This window comes from Arvicanthis niloticus, chromosome 2 (genome assembly GCF_011762505.2).
Source record: "Arvicanthis niloticus isolate mArvNil1 chromosome 2, mArvNil1.pat.X, whole genome shotgun sequence".
NCBI lineage: Eukaryota > Metazoa > Chordata > Mammalia > Rodentia > Muridae > Arvicanthis > Arvicanthis niloticus.
Window position 1 is genome coordinate 36,924,122 of NC_047659.1, and position 20,467 is coordinate 36,944,588.

At 45.4% G+C, this 20,467-nt stretch overlaps 1 protein-coding gene across 2 annotated transcripts in view; it reads right to left on the minus strand.

Annotated features, from left to right (window-relative positions):
• Itgb6 (integrin subunit beta 6) overlaps positions 1 to 20,467 on the minus strand; it is a 120,381-nt gene that overhangs the window by 98,845 nt on the left and 1,069 nt on the right. Inside the window, exon 1 of one of the 2 annotated variants that reach the window (XM_076928814.1) lies at positions 5,391 to 5,495. The exons of the other annotated variant lie outside the window; for it this stretch is intronic. The gene's annotated coding sequence lies outside the window, so the exon portion shown is untranslated. Of the gene's footprint in view, positions 1 to 5,390; positions 5,496 to 20,467 lie in introns of those variants that run through there. 2 annotated transcript variants of the gene reach the window in all.

The following is a 20,467-nucleotide window of genomic DNA, read 5'->3' on the forward strand; positions in this document are numbered from 1 at the left end:
ACTCATGCCAGCTGAAGTACCATCATCATCCATAGCTAAGGACTTACCCATAGTCTGGTGCATTGAAAAGGCCCAGTCTCAAGAATTAGCTTTTTATCTGAGACCCTAAAATTAACCTAAGGCCAGGTGTGCTGGTACATACCTTTAATCCCAGCACTGCCGAGGCAGGTGGATCTCTGTGAGTTCTAGGCTTGGTCTACAGAGTGAGCGCCAAGCCAGCTAGAACCACATTGTGAGATTCTGTCAGAACAAAACCAAAAGCCTCAATGGTCAAGAGATACTTTCAGCTAAGAGGGCTCAATGGACATAAAACCACAATGAATGGTTAGTGCCCAATTAGCAGTTCTTCTGGCTGTTAATGTGTATGGTCTTACAATGACAAAGTCCCCGTGTCTTCATCTTTAAAATATGAAAATGTCTCAGAGAGCGAACATTTAGATTCATCTTCTCTCTGTTATGAATAAAAGCAAACCTATTTTCAAAGTTGAGGTTGGTTCCGTTACTTTCCGTTTGTGTGACTTGATACTTAATTTCCTAAGCCTTGGTTTCCCACCTTGCAAGGACTGGATAACAGTGCCATTCAGAGCACTCTAAGTGTGAAGACAGATACAGCAGCAAAGCACCCAGCTCACTGTGAAACACATATACACTTAACCTGCCTTTTGCTAAATTTTTATACTTATAGTTCATAAGGCATTTTTTATAAATCTCACAATAGCTGCTTCTTCTTCCTCTTCTTCCTCCTCCTCCTCTTCTTCCTCCTCCTCCTCTTCCTCTTCCTCCTCTTCTTCCTCCTCCTCTTCTTCTTCTTGGATTTATTTATTTATTTTGTGTATATCGGTACACTGTTCCTCAATTCAGACACACCAGAAGGGGCCATTGTATCCCATTACAGATGGCTGTGAGCCACCACGTGGCTGCTGAGAATTGAACTCAGGACCTCTGGAAGAGCAGTCAGTGCTCTTAACCGCTGAGCCATCTCTCCAGTCCCCCTCCCCCAGCCCCCAAGCATCTTAAGCTAGACAGTTATTCTGAGTTTGAGAGGTGAAAAAGCAGATTGAGAATGCCCTGAGCATAAACAATAGTGGCCGTAGGAGTTGAGGCAAGATCGTGAGCCCAGGTCATCAGATTTACCCTTTAGCCACCATTTGGCTACGATGCCTAAGCTACAATAAAACAAGTTATTAAATTTTTATATAGCACAGAATTAGGACTCAATAAGGGTGCCTCTCTTCTGAACCCCACCAAAGTGGTTGGGAGATCCCTAGGCAAAACTTTTAAGTTGATCAACCATTTCTTGCCCTTCTACTGTCTGTTCAGTATGCCACTGCCATGTGTAACCAACCACGGGGCCCATGAGAGGTGAGGAGTCTAAGTGGAGATGTGCAAGTATCAGCTATGCATTGAATTTTAAAGGTTTAATGTGACCACCTTTAAAAGGGGACATTATATATCCTAATCATTTTTAATTGGTCCAAATGAAATTCAAGTATCTCATGTTTCTTTTTCCTTTTTTATGGCCTGACTTCTAGAAAATGTTCATTTGCATATCTGGCTCAGGTTTGGGGTTTCTGTTATCTTCCCATTAGACAGAACTGCCTTGCCTAATCTTTTGTCTTTCCAGAGGTGCATTTGGCTTCCAGTTTCCTCCCCCTGTCAGGAGCTAATGGCTTCTTGAGTGGGGAGTGATGTTCTGGTGTTCTGTTCATCCACTTCATGCTAGCATGAAAATTTCTGTCTCCGTCTCTCTGTCTCTTCTTCCTCCCTCCTTCCCTCCTTCTCTCCCTCCCTCTCTCCCCCTTCCTCTGTGTTTGTTTTAACTCTCTTCTCACCTCCCCCACTCTCTCTGTTATTTGCATATCTATCTCCATTTCACCAGATTTTAAAGAAAACTTTCTTAGCAGGGAGTATTGTCTACCAGCTACTGAGACTTGCCAGTGGCCACAGAGATCTGGAGGAGGCCACTGTAGAGTGAAAAATTATAAAGGCCATTTTATGAAATATGTGTAGATTTTTCGCCTTAGACCTTGGGCAGAAAAGTGCAGATTCCAGACCGAGGAACTGAATATAAGATTTTTACCACCCCCAGGACACATTCCAGGTGAATGTGAATCAAGCCTCAAACAATAGGCCGAAACTAATAATAATAACAGGGCCCTTTCCCTAACCTAAATAGTTAAAAGTGCCTGCCAGCAGGTTTGGGCCCATCTAATTAGTTACAGAGGAGGGGGAGTTACAAGACAAAGGCCTGTTAAGAACATCCCAGAAACTGACTGGCCAAGGGAGGAACTACACCCTGCCCCCATGGTACGGCCTGCTAGTGTTCAAAAAAAAAAAAAAAAGTAAAACAACCAATCCTGTGCAAAGTTTGCTTTTTCCCCACCCCACCCATATATAATCACTAGACCTCTGAGCCACGGGGTCAGTCCCTCTATCCCCTATGTGAGATATGGGAATATGGGCTGGCCCAGAGCTCTGATTTAATAAACCACCTCATGTACTTTACAGCAAGACGGTCTCTCATGTGTCCTTTGGGTGCGTGCTATCCTGTGACTTAAGTGGACCTCCCTTCTGGGGAGTCCTGGACCTTTCACCACCAGCTGGAGGTGGAGACCAGAGAAGAGTGGGAGAGACTGAAAAACAGAAATCTCCATGTTTTGGACAAAGGTAGCAGACACTATCAAGCTCCAACTAGTTGTTGACTTGTTCCAATTTGAGCCCAAAGGCCAGACCCCTTGAGTTCACATGGGTGTCTGAGGACCTGCTTCCCTATTGATGAACCCCACTGAAGTACAACCTATGAACATACACTGTAAAGTTGTAAATTGTAAAGTCTGCCTGAGACTCCGTGTGGGACCCAGCCTCAGCCTGCTTGGTGAGATGGTATGTGGTAAACTGGACTGGCAGTTGCTGGCTTTTGACATGTGGCGTGTTCAAGGCTGGAAGTCCCCTCTTTACATAGATGTGCTGTAGAGTCACATGGGGACTAGTGCTCACCGAGCGACACTGTCTATCCTTCAGGACAGCTACATCAAGCTCCTGCTTTTTGTGACCACCATTTAAGTAAAACAATGGTCAGTTGGGTTTGCCTTTGAGGAATCCTTGGCGAGCACATTGTTAGGGGGGTGGGTCTCAGAATAAAAGATGAAGCATGCCTATGGGTCTCCGGCTGACAAGGGGAATGGCACAGATGGCTGACATCCTTCATGAATTCCTTTCACAGCACAGTATTTATTCTACAAGGACATGCACTAATCATTTACTAGAGTGAACCGAAATCCCCAAATAACTCAGGCTGAAAAAAAATAATAAGAGTGCCGAATACCTGGGTTATTTATAGACAGGTCTGCATTCCAGCTACCTGAGTCAGGCCCTCTGGGAGAATGTTTCCTTATTCTGCAGTTGACACAGGAAGATTTTGATCTGGGTTATATGCTGAATGCTTGTACCCCCTTTACCAATTCTAAAGTGCACAAGGCCTTATCTAGTCAGGGGGGAAAAACGTAGATAAGAAATATAGCACTCACTCAACACGGTCTTTGTTCCTTTTGGCCTCTCCTTGTGCAAACACAGCTTTTAGAGCTCTTCAGATTTGAGCCTGCCCACTTATGTTATTGATAGTGATTCCAGAAAACTGCGAGTCCCAGAGTGATCCTGTTTCTTTTGCATCAGCCTGTGACTTTCCTGAGTGCTGTCTGAAGGTGAAAGTTTCCTGTTACCTAGGTTATGAACATGGTGGAAATGACCAGATGTAACTGCTTGGGAGTTTCTAAATTCTACCCGTCTAGAGTTTTTAATCCTTATGAGTAGCTTCATTTCTGAGATGCTATCTGTCCTGCTAACTGCCTAGTGAGGTCAGAAGAACAAGCAGTATCACTCACGCTCAAAAGATAAAGAAGTGGAGTCCCAGGAGGCCAACTCTGTGACTCATCTAGATGGCAAGATCAAAGCGTCTCCAGCTCCCCAAAGGTTTGCTCCTATTACACCTAAAGCACGGAGGCTCCGAGGACCTCCAAGCTCACCTTACTAAGAGGAGGTCAACTCCATTATAACATGGTGCAATATGATATAGCCTTATTGGGTCCATAGGAAAGATAGACTTACTAAAACATCCGCCATACTTGTATTGATCCTATTCCCAAATCTCAGCCATTATAACATTGAATTTTTAAAAATCTAAGCAAAGAAAATCAAAAAAGAAATTATTGAATTTTTTTTTTTGATAGTTGCCAAATATTCCTGAAGAGCATGAGAAAGGTTTCATTTTCTCTGAAGGAAAAAATTTTTTTCTTTATAAGGTATTTTATTCCTCTCTATGTAGGCATTTAAGCAAGAGACCACAGGCTACCAAACAGTGTCAGCCAGACTTTGAAGTTTGAAGGCACTCTTCCTTGTGTTTGAGCTATACAATGGGAAAATGTTTCTGCTCCCATAGTTTGTATCCTGAAAGGGGTAGACAATGAATTATTGAAGATATATGATAGGTTATACTATAGACAAAAAGTGTGAAGGAAAGCTAGGTATGGTGGTACATGCCTTTAATCCCAGCACTTTGGAAGCTGAGGCAGGTGAATCTCCGAGTCTGAGGCCAATCTGATCTACGTGTCAAATTCTAGGCTACCCAGGGCTACATAGTGAGACTCCATCTTTAAAAATAAAATAAATATGCCTAGCAGGAAAAGAAGACAGAAATCCAGCCCAACCATTTGATAATATTCGGTCATCACACAGAAAAAGCTGGGAATACAGCCCGAGAAGATATCACTAGCTTATTGTGTATACGGTCCTGGGTGCAATTTCCTGCAAAAACAAGCACTAAATAGAACTTGCTCTCTGCCTTCCTCGTCTCCATCTAGACCATGCATCCAAATGAAAACACCCCTCCCAAATCTCAAAGTACTCAGAGTTCACCCTATGTTACAGAGAGTGCCAGTCCACACACAAGAGCTGAGAGCCAGAAACCCAAGTATCAAATTGCTTTGTTGCCTCCTCCTTACCTGCTCTGCTTTTCTCAGCCTGTGTCAGCCACCAGTGTTAGCCACTGGCCCATGTTAGCTGTTTGCTTTATTCCTTCCACCCGGTTATACTGTTCCTTTCCTGCCCCGAGCCTTGGACTCCCGTCCTATATGCAGTGTCTGTAGCAATCCTACACACTGCTATCCCAAGCCACTTTCCCAGTGTCAAGTATGCTGAGGGTTCCACAGGGGTCCCCTTCCAGGAGGCACCTACGGCAGCAAGAGGAAGAAGAGGAAGACGAGGTCCTAGACTCCTACTCCCGCCAAGAAAGCCCCTTGTCCATCAGAATTAGGCATATTGCCTTCATGTAGAATTTCCTTCTGCACACTGCCCTCAACCACAACTCATGTCCTCTCGCTCTGTAACCCTCCTACCTGGGCAGGTTCGACACTCCTTCCCACAGGGTAAATCACAGTAGGATAAGGCTTCGACTTCTACAGAGGCCCAGAGAGCACCATCCTCTCCATCTGCTGCTGTCTCACCCTGCCTACACTGCCTCATTGCTCAAAACCCAGCTATGGAACTCTCCCAGGTTCCTGTGTTCATCGAACCTAATCCTTCTTCATGCCTGCTTGCCCTTTAGCCATCCCTGGTCCCCCATTCCTGGAATGGAATCCATTCTTTACCGTCCCTGAGTGGTAGCACCTACCATGACCTGATGCTGACTGTGTATTTAGTTATTATTCCTCTCAACATCAGAATTATAAGCTCTGTAAAGATGAGAGTATGTCTATTGTATTGCTGTTCTAGCCTCAAGTACCTAGCATTCAGTAGAAGAGTGTTTGGTGCACTGGAAAATACTCATTGTGCTTGCTAGTTTTGTTTTATTTTGTTTTGCTTTGTCTTTACACAGACTAAAGTCATCTGAGAGGAGGGAACCCCAACTGGGAAAAATACGTCCATAGGATCCAGCTCTAGGTATGCAAGACCGGAATACATTTTCTTATTAATGGTTGACAGTTCAGCCCATTGTGGGTGGGGATAGTCTGGGTTCTATAAGAAAGCAGACTGAAAAAGTCATGAGGAACAAGCCAGTCGAATTTCTCCGTGGCTTCTGTGTCAGTTCCTGCCTCCAGGTCCCTGCTCTGAATTCCTGTTCTGACTTATGTGGCAGAGAAAGTGAAATAAACCCTTTCTTCCCCAACTTGCTTTTGGTCATAATGTTCCATTACAGCAACAGTAACCCTGACTAAGATGCTCATTAATTATTTATGGATAATGAATGGATGGATGAATGGACAGATGGACAGACAGATGGATGGATAGATGGATGGAGACTGCCAGATGGCCTTTAAAGTTTCCAAGACTCCCCCGATCTAACTTAAGAATACCTCCCCTGTCTTTACACACTGTGACTAAATTCACGGTGCAACTGTCCCAACCCTCTAACAGTGTCATCTCAGCTGGTGGACTCTTGTCCCTGGAATGCCCTTCTTTCTCCTGTCTGGTATAGCAGATGCCATTCAATTATTAGTTATCCGCTTGAAGTGCCTCCCCCCCACCCCCCGTTCCCTGCCACCCAGAGGTCTACTCTTTCCTACACATCTCAGTCCCCATCGCTATATGTGAATGCACTGACATCTTGGGTTCACCAGGTCTACTGCATGCAGGATGGTACCTTTAGTGTCCTATGTGTTTAATGACATCAGAGCTAGGAGAAAGGAAGCAGTGGGGGCAGGCTTACAGGTTCAGAGGTTCAGTCCATTGTCATCAAGGTGGGAACAGGCCAGCATCCAGGCAGGCATGATGCAGGAGGAGCTAAGAGTTCTACATCTTAGGAGCTAAGAGTTCTACCTTCCCTTCTGCTGTGTTGAGTGGCAGGCTAATTGATCTGTGGGTGTTGCTAACGCACAGCAGTGTGACTTTTGTCTTCCATGGGCAAGGTCTGCCAAGTTCTTTTTAGCCTGGCTTTGCTTTCTGCTCTTGAACACTTCCAGCAGCACCAAGAAGCCCCTTCTAATTCCTCCGTTATTAGTCCCCTTGCCTGAAGTGCTCACACTCCTACAACTAGCTAGACAGTCTCCTTGACTTGAGCTTAAATAACTTTTTTCCAGAACTGAAGCTAGTGCTTCCTAGTGTATCTGGTGCCCTTGGTCCTGGAAGCAGGTCTGTGAGGGAAAGATTCCAGCAAGAGTGTGTTCCACATGTTAAATGGTCTGTGGTGTTCTTCAGGAAAAACACCTGGCATCATTATATATATATATATATATATATATATATATATATATATATATATATATATTTGAAACTTTCAAATCTGCAGAGTGTGATTATATAATATTTTCATGCATGATGAAGATGTACAAGAATGTTTGTGAAATACATAAGTTGAGGAATGACCTGCTGAAGGCATCATGGTGTACGCACATAGAGATGAGATAATACCCAGTGACATATACACCACCGTGCAAGTACAGTCACCTGTGTGTGTGTTCTTTACACACTGGACCCAAATCCCACTCCACTTTCCATCCCTTATCAATCCCACTGTCTTTGTTAGGGTTTTACTGTTGTGAAGAGACACCATGACCAAGGCTACTCTTATAAGGTCAATATTTAATTGGGGCAGGCTTACAGGTTCAGAGGTTCAGTCCATTGTCATCAAGGTGGGAACAGGCCAGCATCCAGGCAGGCATGATGCAGGAGGAGCTAAGAGTTCTACATCTTCATCTGAAGGCTGCTAGTGGAAGAGTGACTTCCAGGTAGCTAGGATGAGGAAAGGTCTTAAGCCCACAACCACAGTGACACACTTCCTGCAACAAGGCCACACCTCCTCCAACAAGGCCACACCTCCTCCAACAAGGCCACACCTAACAGTGCCACTCCCTGGGTCAACCATATACAAACCATTATACCTACTATAGACAGACCAAGAGTCCACTAAATTCCCATAGCTACTAAAGTGGTGAGTAAGTTTTCACAGCCCCAGATCTCTCCTTTTCAAGCTGATTCTGGCAACCCTACCATGATGGTACACGGCACATGGACCCTTGTAATTGTTGGCTGTTGCACAGTGCAGCAGGCCCTTTCCATGCAGCGCTCCACCCAAAGCCCTCGGCAACCTTGCGGAGCAAGAGTTGTAACTGACATCTCATTCACCTTGGTAGTAAGTAGTCTCTCTCTACATTATCTTTCCATTCCTGATAGCAACAAAAAATTGTCATAGGACCCATTAGCACTCTCTGGGATACCTATTAAGACTTCCATATAGTTATTCCTTTGCAGGGATTCCTTTGAGAATGAAGGATTGTGGGGAAAGCCCTTCACCCAACTGCTCATCAACACAGGATCAGTTTCTGTGTTTGGAGAGGGAAGGCATTATTTATACTCACTTTCCTGTAAGAGCCAGCTAGTTCTCTAACTGGATTGGTTACAAGTGCGGCTGATATCCAGGGGGCCTAGGCCTCCTTCAGTCTCTCCCACCTGATGACTTCTCTTCTGCTGGCTGTACCAGTATAACCTGAGTTGGGTGATGCTATCTACCAGGTTTTGAGGCCACCCAAGGGTCTCTCACCTGAGTTTGGACTTTCAGCCTCCAAAGCTGTGAGCTACCACCACCACCACCCTTTATTTTATAAAGCACTGGTCTGAGCTTTAGCAATGTGAAAAGCTGAAGCATGAAGCCACTTGACCCCCTCGTTGTCTATGCCTTCAATACGAAGGCTGCTGGATGGCAGTGTCATCCATGGCTAGTACATAGCCGGAGTAGTGGTGGGTGGCAGAGCCTTCCCAGGTGTCTGCATCACTGACAACCCCTCAAGGGGGAACAAATAGGGTCACCTGGCTTGCCCCCCACCATGCTGGGCATCATTACTGGCTGATGGACTGCCCCGCCCCCCAAAAAAGTAGGTGGATAATTTTCAGCAGAGGACCCAACTGCAATTCATGGATGAATATCTGAATTGTGAAAACAGGAAACTTTTGCAAGACCTAAAACTATATTGGCAGATGTTTAGCATGGATGTATGTGTCTGCCATCTCATGACTTCCAAGGGGCATCAGGGCTGGTGCTGTGGAGACTGAGTCTCCTTTGGGAAACACATGGACCCAGAGTAAGGCTCAGTCCCCAGTATATGTTTGGAGGCACCTGGAAAGGATGAGAAAAAGCCAGGCTGTGGAGCCAGCAGAGCCAGTCTGACCTGCAGTCCTCCTATCCTGCCACACCCTCTTTGAGCCTTGGGTTTTCACACTGTGCAGTTCATATCTAAACAATAATTCAGAATATTTTAGAAGATCAACTGAAATGCCCATGTAGAGTTTAGACTGTGGTATGCTATAATACGTGAACTGCAGTTTATGAGCTGGCTTTTATCTAAGTCAGATCACCTGGGTTAGGCCCAGGACTCCATTAGAACCACCAGCTTCTCCAGATGTCGGCTGTAACAGCTGCACCTTCTATATTTATGTTGGTGACATAGAAGCAGCAGAAGCTGCAGAGGGGAAAAGTCATGGCTCTGAAGGATCTTACGTAGTTTATAGTCTTATGAAGAGCAACAGACTTGTAGAGAGACGTTACACCTGAATTACAAAAGGTCAGCTCAGACTGAGGGAGAGGGAGATGAAGAGGAAGTGGGTATAGGAGAAAGGAGGCTGGGGTGGGATTTTAGCAATCTGGTCAGAGCTATCACTCATGTGGTCCTGTAGTGGGCCAATGGGTGGGAGGGAGTCCCTGAGAGATTGGAGAAAACATGCTCCTGCAGAGATAATTTGGTGGCAGACTGTGGAAGTTCTCAGACAAGAACTGCTCTGAAATCATGGAAACTACAGGGTTGCCATGATGGGGCTTCTAATTGGAAATTGAAATGGTTCTAGGACCACGGAGAATAGCGATAATGTCTTTCAAAACTCTAGGAGGTGATCTGTAAATCAGACTCATTATAGATTTGCATTGTATTTATTAAGACTGTCTTATAGCAACTGAAAATTTTTGAGTCTCCGGGAGGAAACTGACTCTTGTTTTCCATGCACCAAGGGCGTGCCCTGTGGACTCAGTCCCTTTTGCCTGAACTATGGCAGCACACACAGGTCTTGGTGATTAACCAGAGCTCGCTCTTCTCTTTCTGCCACTATCTGCCCATCTCATGGGAAGAGGAAAGGATTGGTCATGTTTTTCTCAGAAAGAAAGCCCTGGTGACAGCCAGTCTTAGCCTGGTGGAGCCTGTACGAACTTGCCTCCCTGAAAGACTAACAAAACTTTCCCTTCCTTTCAACAGTTCGGATGGTCTTGTTTCTTCGCTGCTTTCTTTGTATTTCTTTTTAAATAAAAATTTAAAACAACAAGATAACATAGTTTAGAAACCAATTTGAAAGGTGGCACTTCGAGAGACTCTTCGCAACGAGAGTCCTCTTCTTAGGCACCCTGCCTCTTCTAAGTGTTTGTGTTCAGCAAGGAACCAAACCAGGCCTCTCCGTAAGCTTCCAGGCTGAAGGGAAATCCCACGCCTTTGGGAGAGGAAGTGAGGTCATGTTGAAGAGATGTTGTCACACCAGAAAGGGGAATTCCGGAGAAAGTCACCTTTCTCCTCCCAAGGGTGTGTCTCTCCTGGTCTTGCTTCCTCACCCTTCAGCATCACAGAGCCTACACACTCTGGACACTTGGCAAACGTGTTCCGTTGCCCTTGGATGCCTCCTGCCTTAAGCCACTGCCCGAGACCAGGGACTGCATGTTCAGTCATTACACCTAGCACTTAGCACACTGCCTTGCACATAGATCAGGGGATGAATGACTTGCAGGGGTTTATCCATACATGGCGGGGCTCTCTGACAGATAACCAGTGAGCTTAGATAGAAACATAGAGGCCTAGGGCAGGGGCGAGGGTGGGGCATGGTGTTGTTCTCTCTCTCTCTCTCTCTCTCTCTCTCTCTCTCTCTCTCTTTCTATTGTTTGCCTGTTTGGTGTTTTGGGTTTATTTGTTCGTTTTGTTTTGTTTTAAAGAATTAGCTTATCCAGTTCTTGAGGCCATCCAATCCAAACTCCATAGGGGCCTAGAAAGCTTGGAGTCTCAGTGCTAGTGCTATAGTTTTGAGTGGGGATTTCTCTTTGCTTTAAAGGCCTGAGTTGATTGAAGGAATGTGGGCCACCCAGGCTATCAAGGGCAATCTTTAAAGTTAGCTGATGGCAGATGTCAGTAAAAGCTACAAAGTACCTCCCAGGAATATCTGGATCAGGGTTTAAGTAAATAACCGGGTGTTCCAGCCCAGCCAAGTGAACACATGAAGCTAAGAATCATGCCCTGTGTCACAAAAAATACTCACCACCAACAAATAATCCAATCCTGAGCAGATACCACACAAAAGTGCTGAGAAACAGAACGGGGCTCACACCACTGTGTCACTTCCAGCCAGGTATGGGCCATCCGAACACTGACAACACCCTCTCCCCCATCCCCTCCCCCCCCCCCCCCCCACACACACAGAGAAATCTCTAGTCAGAGAGACAGTCCAGCAGGCAGAGCACGAGTTACAAACTTCTATTTTGGATGAGATAGCCTTGAGTAACTTAAGAACATATCTGAGGTCGGCCAGGTTAACATTGCAACCTTAGTTGCCTGCAGAAAGAGTTTAAAGTACTTTCAGTAACTGGGCTGTGAAATGACCCAAGTGCCTTTGTGACAACATATGTCAAAACACCCCAGGCAATTTGGGTCCTTGGGGAAAACCCTGTAAGGCAGCCACTGGCCTCATTGCCAGAAGATTCTAAATGCCAATCAGATACCCTGGTCAGTCTAGATCTTGCTCTGAGGTCCTTTGGATAAATTCCCCAAGAAACTGATGAAGAGGACAGATTCAGTGTTTCGGCTCTGGGCTGTCTGCTGTCTTGCCTGTGGTAGAAGCTGCTCAGGCTCAGCTTGGGCTGAGTTTAGGAGCTGTCTATTTCTGGAGTGGTAACATTGTATCCTGGTTGTTTCTCCAGCAGGTGCAAGTGGACCGCAAGCATCTGTTGCCTTGCACAGCACTGGTGGCTTTTATGAGGTTAATGTCCTTCCATGCTCTTCCCAGCACTATGCGTGCTCTCATAAAAGATTGGCCTCATGGCCACATTGCTCACCCAGTAGTGGTGTTATTGGATTTACCTCTTGTTCTCTTGGATGTTCAAATCATCCAAGCAGATGCCAGTGTCTCTGCATTTCTACACCACACGATCAGAGCCATTAACAAGACTCCAAAGTTGGGCCTGATGTCGCATCTGCTGCTGGGTTTGGAGACCCAGAGAAGCTGAGGAGGACTAACAGAAAAGCAGCGTGGATGTGTGTCTGCCCTGTCTGTCAGTATCTGACTAGTGGGAAAAATGCCTGAGGGCAGTCTAGAAAGACACCCCTGTATTTCAGGAGGCTGGGATGGGAAGGCTCACAGAAAAACTACAATTTGTACCTTACCTGTTTCCACATTACTTACTGTTGATGTAGTGAGCATTTATTACTTTCCCAACTGAAAAGGAACCTAGCTTTTAGCATCAATATATCATTGTGTATTTAAATTATAAATCATAAACACAGTGTATTATCACTGTAACACTGCAAGAGAAACCACTGGCCATGACATGATAATCTTTTAACCCACTGAGCATACTCTTTGAGAGAGTGGGTGACTTTGAACTTTCATTTATTATGGTGGCTGGCATTTGAAAGATCTACCAGTGTGGGTGCCATCCATCCAGAGCACCATTAACTTGATAACTCTGTGCTAGAAAATGCGCTGGTCTAGCACATGACCACACTTCTGCCTGATTGGGGCTGGAGTGGGTGGTAGATGGAAGTGGCCATCTGAGTGTATAGTTGCCAACAGGATGATGTAGCCAGGGGCTGACACAGTACTTAATTACCATGGGGGAGCTGCAGCTGGCTGAGGCTGCAGAGAGTTGGCATCTGCTTTTGCAGCGCACGATTTTCTGCAAATAATTAACCAGCAGAACTCTTGATTCTCTCTAATTAATGGAGAGGAAGCCTGGAATCTTCAAAGTCCACAAATGTCATGCTGCCATTGTGCCAGGATTGATCTTCTTTGTTCTAGACCGAAAAGCATGCCTCTCCTGCCTCGCCTAATTTTTTTTATAAATTGAATTTTCCTATTACTCGTTGTGACAGCTAGGGAACATGACTTCAGAAATTCACCCGCAGTTCATGCCAGTATTAGAAGCCTGAATAATAATAATTTTTTAAAAGAACCATAATGGAACGGGCTTTCTGTCTCTGACCCAGAATTAATCACAGGGAAGAGACACTGAAAGAAGCTCGTTAATTAGTGCTAATGTATCTTGCTAGGTGAAGCCTGAGTTCTTGGGAGTCTGCAGGGGGAATGAGGGGACTCATCTTCTCTGGACATCTCTATATACTCCTGAGATCCACGGGGATGTGAAGAAAGGACTTCGTTCCTGGGAGACAGAAATGTGTGACAGCGGGCACAGCAGAGTTAAGCGGGCGCTGACCAAGGCTGACAATCCCGAGTGGCTTCCAGGAAGGAAGTGGAAGTGGCTGTTATTAATGCAAGTGAACTTGTGGTCTCATCTGAACTACAATGGAACCCACCATAAATGCCAAAGTGGAACCCTGTTAAACCCTAAGATGGGTTGTGTCATTGTGTGTTCCTAGAACCCTGGAGAAGAATGCAGACTTGATACATCAGTCTCTGAGGGCCTACCCAACTGGCCACAGTTCCCTCTATATCCTCATTTCTGCCTTTGTTCATCGACCCTCTGCAATTCCTGTGCATCAGGGCCTTTGCACTGGCTAAGTGAAACCTAATTTCACAGCCACGTGCATTCTCTTCCCTTTACACGTTGCTTAAAATGTCACCACTTTAATGAGCATATGCCATGCAAAGGAGAGTCCTCTCCCCATTCTTGTCCTGCTGCATTTTCCTCTCTCGTTTTACAGCACATCATCTATTCCCCTTATTAATCCTGCCTATTGTTAAGCCTCCGCCTCCTCCTCCCGTTAAACTGCAAGCTCTCAAGGCCAGGATTCATACCTGTTTTGTTTGCTGTTGTATTCCCAGAACCTAAAGCACGATCGCCAGTTCAGTAAGTATTCACAGAGTGAAGGAGTCGGCTGGCACACCTCAGCATATCTGAGGTATGTGTGAAGCCTGCAAGCGTGTTCATCCTGCATGCACTCACAAGCGTTGTGTAATGGCTGCTCCTTTACTCAAACACTGAATGGAGTGAGTTGTTTCCTTTGTCTACCAAATGCTAATCATCAAAGCACAGAGTGTGATCTGCATTAAATAGTCCTCTGGGTGCTTTCCTTTCCTAGTGGTTAGGAGTGGATCCTAGGAAGGATGCGACTAATGAGGCTTTTCTAGAATAAGCTTCCTCAGCAATGTCCCTAAGGGTGCGTACTCTTCTTCCTCAGTCCTCAGAATAAGGGGCTTTGCGGAGTGATGCTGGGGCGTGGGGGGATGTGACAGGGAGAGCACCTTAGAGAGAGAGAGTGGGGAGACGTATTCAACAGCATTTAGGGGAATCACACATCAGTGTCCTGGCCAGGTCCCTGCAGAGTGCTTTGGGCGGAGATGCAGGAAGTGCAGCATCCCTTGCCACCTCCATGCCAAGCCACCAGGCCATAGCTTCCCATTCTATATCCTTTCTATTGAAGAATGCCAGGTGGGCCCTGGCATGTGTTTATACATTTTTTTAAGAGTTACAAAAACAAAAACAAAAACTGGTCCAAGCTGGAACATTACACAGCCAAGGGCCCTGAGAGGCAGACAGCGTTAAGCTGCTGTGCTCTGCTCCAGAGTGTCCAGAGTGTCGGTCAAGAGTAAGCCTGAGCACAGGGAAGTCACCAGCCAGCTGCTGCTGGGGGTTGGAGGTAGGGAAGAGAAGCTGTCACTAGACCCAGGCTCTAGCCTTGAGTCTGCAGCTGCTAGTGGAGTCACTCTGGCCAGTTCTCTCCTGCACCGTGATATAGCTGTGGTTTAGCTATGGTTGGTCCCAGGCTAAACTCAGGTTAAAGATTAGTTGTCAGCATAATGGTATAGAGAGGTGGTGGGGGCCTTAAAGAGAGGTAATCAGGTCACAGGTCTACTGTCTTGAAGGGATTAATGTGGGTCCTAAGAATTCACTAGTCATCATGACTGTCCCCTAGTGTCCCGGCCTTGTGTCAGTTTATGTGACATGTATGGAACAGGGTGAGAGCTTCTCCAGAAGCTAAACGGATATCCACAGCTGGACTTCCAGAAGTAGGAATCAAAATCAACTTCCTTCCTTTATAAATTACTTGCCTTCAGTTGTTCTATTAGAGCAACGGACCGTAGGCTAGAGCCCCGTTTCTAATTCAGCCACTCGAAATTGATTTCTTATATTTGTTGATGTGTATATGCCTGTGTCATTTTAAAAACATGATGTATATGCATATGCTGGAAAGGCCAGACAATGTCAGATCCTCTGGAGGTAAAGTTACAGGCAGTTGTGAAGCACCTGTTGTGGGTGCTAGGAACCTTGGGTTCTCTGGCAGAGCAGCGTGTGCTGTTAACTGCTGAGCCATCTCTTCAGCCCTCGGCCCTGTTAATACCTTACAAAAAACTTCCACCTTTTCTTTAATGAATAACTTTTCTTAATTTGAGAAAAAGAAGGAAAGGGCCCCGAAGGTCAAGGTACTTGCCTAGTTTCACACTGTCATTAAAATGTAGGACCTACACCTGGACCCTGCCCACAGATCCAGCTTTTTCCACAATATCCTTTGGTCAGAAGGACCTTGTGTTATTTCCTATTGGAGTCACAAATAATTGTTCTCAGGATGAGAAAGAGAAATTACAGTGGATACAATTACATTACAGTCCATATACTGGATCATTACTAAAATTGCCTCTCAGAGTTAGAGGATGCTCAGAGGTCAGAACTGAGACCATGGGCTAACTCTCATGGGCATAAAAGTCATAATTATTATATTAGATGTCCAAAATTCTAATCCCAAGTCTATTTGAAGCCTTTCTCCACAGTCAAGTTAGACAGAATGTCCTGGTTCTAAATAGCAAACTTGACCTTCTCACATAGACTTGAGTCCTGAAACCCTGAAATTTCTTCCAGACTGCCTCCCCCTTGAAGCAGCTATGGCTGCTCCTGCGGGTATAAGACTCCAGTCTTCCACAAAGGAATGGAGAAGAGCCAGGCGGGGTTTCTGGTAGAATCCCTAGCGTGACACACCAACATCATCACAGCGGGACTTGTCACTGACTGATACACCACTAACTTGCCCGTGTCTTCCAGAAACGGGCCATTTGTTGAAAAAACGGAAGGAGACTTGTTTCTCCATCCTCACCCACAAAGAATAAGGCAGAGGCGGCTGATGGCTACTGAGCATGCGCTTGACTGTAACTCCCATCGCCAGCCTGGAAAGCCTTTTCTTGTTCAGTTTCTACGTCAGTGGCTTGTCTTTGATGAGTGTCTGTGACTGTTGCGTGTGGTGCCCTTCTGTTTCCTGCCCTTACAGATAGAATAAGGATGAGAAGGCGGGATGCAAGCCGCAAACTCCAGCTGTCACTGGTTAAAATGCAGCGAGTAGCTGTCAATTGGCCATTTGGCTCAGGCAAAACGAAGAAGGGGTTCCCCTTCCCTTGTGCTCTCTTCCAGAACTCCGAGCCAAGCTTCCAGTTCATCAGCCAGATATTTACTGATGCCCTCTCCACTTTACCCAGAGTGCAGGGAGTGACAAGAAGAAAGACCTTTCAGGTTATTCAAGACTTGGCTTGGGAAATAAGGTATTCATCCAGCAAGAGTAAAAAACTCAGATGACTATTGAATTCTGGGTAGACAATGTGAGGGAAGAAACGAGGAAGTGAATGGACAGATGGACAGTGGATGGCACTGTTATATAATAGCATCTTTAATGTACTCCTTTTTTTTTATTCAGATACAGTTTCCGCATATATTTCTCATGTATGAATATTCTTTCCTTCACTGGCTCAGAGCCTGCTAATGTGTCTCTAGTTTTCTCATTTTTAATGGAGACTAGCATATTGTCCTCAGTTCTACACAATGGGTTAAGAGCCTGGCAAATGGTAACCAACACTTGCATTTAGTTCTAAAAGGTAGTTGAGGTAACTGAACATACCGGAAGGAATCAATGAGGACTGCATTCAGTTGGCAGGCATGTGGCTAAGGGGAGGGAGCTCGTGTGGGCCACACTGCCTCATTGCCGAGTAAGAATGGAGCCCAGTAATGTCCTGCATCTTCAATACTTTCTGCAACTGTGTTTGCCTGCACTTCACAGGGCGTGTTGCGGTTTCTCTTCCTTAGAGCTCTTTGGACTCTTGTGTTTTCATTCCTGTAAGTTCTGAGGGGCTCATCAGTTACTACAGAATGTTTGGACAGGGATTATTCAGCATTCATCAGGACAGACAGGACCCTCTCCCCAGTGTCTAGTCAGACGTACATAGAGTGTCATGTACTGTGTGGTGGTTGTTAAGGAAGGCAGAGACCTCCTCAGACTTACATGTTGGCTTCAGAAAGACAGCCCTGAGATGGTCTCTGCAGTAGATTGAAAAATGGCCCCTAACCCATGCCTTTGTATACCGCAGCCACTCTGGACTCTTCCATCTATCTCTGCTCCTTCATTCTACTTTGGACTGTGTGACAAAGGGATTCTAGCAAACTGGTACAAACTCGTACCCGAGGCTTGCAGCTACGGCTACAGTGTATCCATGAGGCAACGGTGAAAATAAGGTCAAACTTACTTGTGGGGCCACACCGCTGAGGACACATGTCAACAGACATCCTGTTCTCCATGACGTGTGTATGCAGGAGCCTCAGCCTGCACTGATAATTTGGACCCAAAAGAGACCTACAAAGGAACCACACCCACTATACCTAACCCAAATTGCCAAGAATTTTGAGCAAATAAATGATGGTTGAAAGGAGAAAAAAAAAAAGAAAGAAAGAAAGAAAGAAAGAAAGAAAGAAAGAAAGAATAGGACATGCTATACCGAGCAATCAAATTGCTGGGCAATTCAATCGGAGGCTAGATTTTGCTTCCCACCCATCTGTTCCACGCTGAGTTCATAGTGACTACCTAGCCTTACAGTTGACCACAGGAAGCCTGTGCAAGGCTAGAAGGCCAGCTCAGTCTGCCAATTTCCCCAAGTCAGCCTTCCTGGATGCCTCTGATAAAAGGGCTAGATCACACACACCAGGAACAGCCGTGGGAGGACGAATGCTAGTTACAGAGCTGGAAGCCGAGTTTTCCAGGTTCACCCTTCATTGACGCTGGGAATTTGCCCAGATGAGCCAAGTGTACGGACATTAAATGAGCGAGTCTGAAGGCATATCATGTGTGAGGTGCACATGGTAGCTGTCTCTGTTGTTTGTTTTTTTTTTGTTGTTGTTGTTTTTTTGTTTTGGTTTTGTTGTTGTTCTTGTTGTTTTGGATTTTGCTTTTTCGTTTTTGTTTTTGTTGTTGTTGTTGTTTTGTTTTTTTTGTTTTTTGGGGTTTTTTTTTTTTTTTTTTTTTTTTTGAGACAGGGTTTCTCTGTGTAGTCCTGGCTGTCCTGGAACTCACTTTGTTGACCAAGCTGGCCTCGAACTCAGAAATCTGCCTGCCTCTGCCTCCCAAGTGCTGGGATTAAAGGTGTGCGCCACCACCACCCGGCTTTTTTGCTTTTTCAAGACAGGGTTTCACCGTGTAGCCCTAGATGGCCTGGAAGTTGTTCTGTAGAGCAGGCTAGCCTTGAACTCACAGAGATCTATCTGCTTATCTCTGCTTCCTGAGAGACTGGATTAAAGGTATACAGTACCACCACCCCTGGCTTACTGTCTCTGTCTTCATATCCCTTTGGTTTCTAAATCTTGCCGCATTGGGCTGTACTCACAAGGCAGCAAACACCAGCCCCTAGCACACCCTTGCTCCCTCCACGTTTTGATTTAACTCCTCACTCCCAAGAATGCCTAGTTAATCTTTTAGCTCCCCCAGTCAGTGGGATAAACAATCCCAAACCTGTTTTATAAAGTAGACCTAGGTTATAATTCCAGATCAGGTCCTCAGATGTTGGTGGGTTTGGCGGCATGGAGAAAGGATGACCTGTAATGACACGAATATGGGAGAGGACCCCAGCAGACCATAGCCCATCTGCATGGGTAAGGCCTGGCCTGGCAGTGGCTGAAGCCTGGAACCACAGGCCTGTAAGGGAGTCTGAAACAGCCTGAGGCTTCCTACACAGGCACTAAGTGAAGCAATTTGATGAAGCAGAGCCATGAGTGGGTGAGCTTTCTTCTGTTACACAAAAGATTCATTTTAATATCACAATATGACATACCTGTGAACCTGCTGGAGGATTCTCCTTAAAGGTTGGACAATGTGAGCCAGAGACGTCATCACGCATAGGACAGACAGTATTTCAGAATGACTGAATATCAAATTGAATGCCAGCAGCCTGAAGGGCAGTCAAGGGCTTTCTCTTAGGAACTCTAACTGAAAATAGCAGTCTTGCCTGGCCTGGCTGGCCTAGCTAGCGTGGCAGGGCTATCTAGGCACCGTGGCTAGGCGTGGGTACTAGCCACGTGAGCAGCCTGGAGAGGTCCCCAGATGACCTTGGTCTATTGTTAGCATTCGTAATCAGCTGTGGCTGATTTTCACAGCAGCAGTAAGAGCTATGGACAGCTTTGGAAGCATATTTTGTTTTCAGTAAAGAAAAAGTCATCAAAGCAATATCGTTTCCCGTGGATAGACCTTGAGTTTGACTCAGGGCTTCTGTGACTGTCAATATGCATGGGCTTTCTAGAAGGCCTGAAAAGAAATCAGTCACTTTTTTTTTTCTAGAGTCAAATTTTAAAACCTTGAACCTCCTAGGTAACTTAAAAGAATCAGAATGTAAGTTTTTCCCTTGGGGAACATGTCAAAGCAGTGCCTGATTGCATGCCTTAGTTACTAGTACCAGTTACGTTTCTGCATATCACGGTAGAAGCAAACTCAGAAGCAAGGATTCAAAGCAGAAGAGGGATTTAAACCTTAAGAACTAGATACAAAGTCAATGGCTCTTTAGGGGTCTGAAGATGGGATTGAGATTCTACTGGGTTTGGATCCTCAGATGAAAACTTCCTGCCACCATATAATGCCCTAGTCAGCGCATCTAGCTGTAAGTTTGCTTTAATATATAGTGTCTGGGGAAAATTCTGAGACAGCAAAAATACCATTATATTTCTAATTTGAACTTTTGAGACTGCACTTCATTCTGGGAACACTAGAGGGCAGAAGTAAGAGAGAAAAGGCTACCCTGGAAGGGCTTGCTCCAGGAAGCCAGGATTTGTATTTCACTATGACACACAATTTTACTTAAGCAGACACTAATACCTATAGTGTGACCAACTGACTTCATGGTTGGAATTCAGTATTAAACTCTTATGATCCGCTGTAGCTGTTTAGAATCCACAGCAGTGAGGAAAAAGTTAATGCTCTCTAAACGGAATCTATATTCTGTCCATTTTAGACACTTTGAGAGCCAATACAATATAGTTACGTCT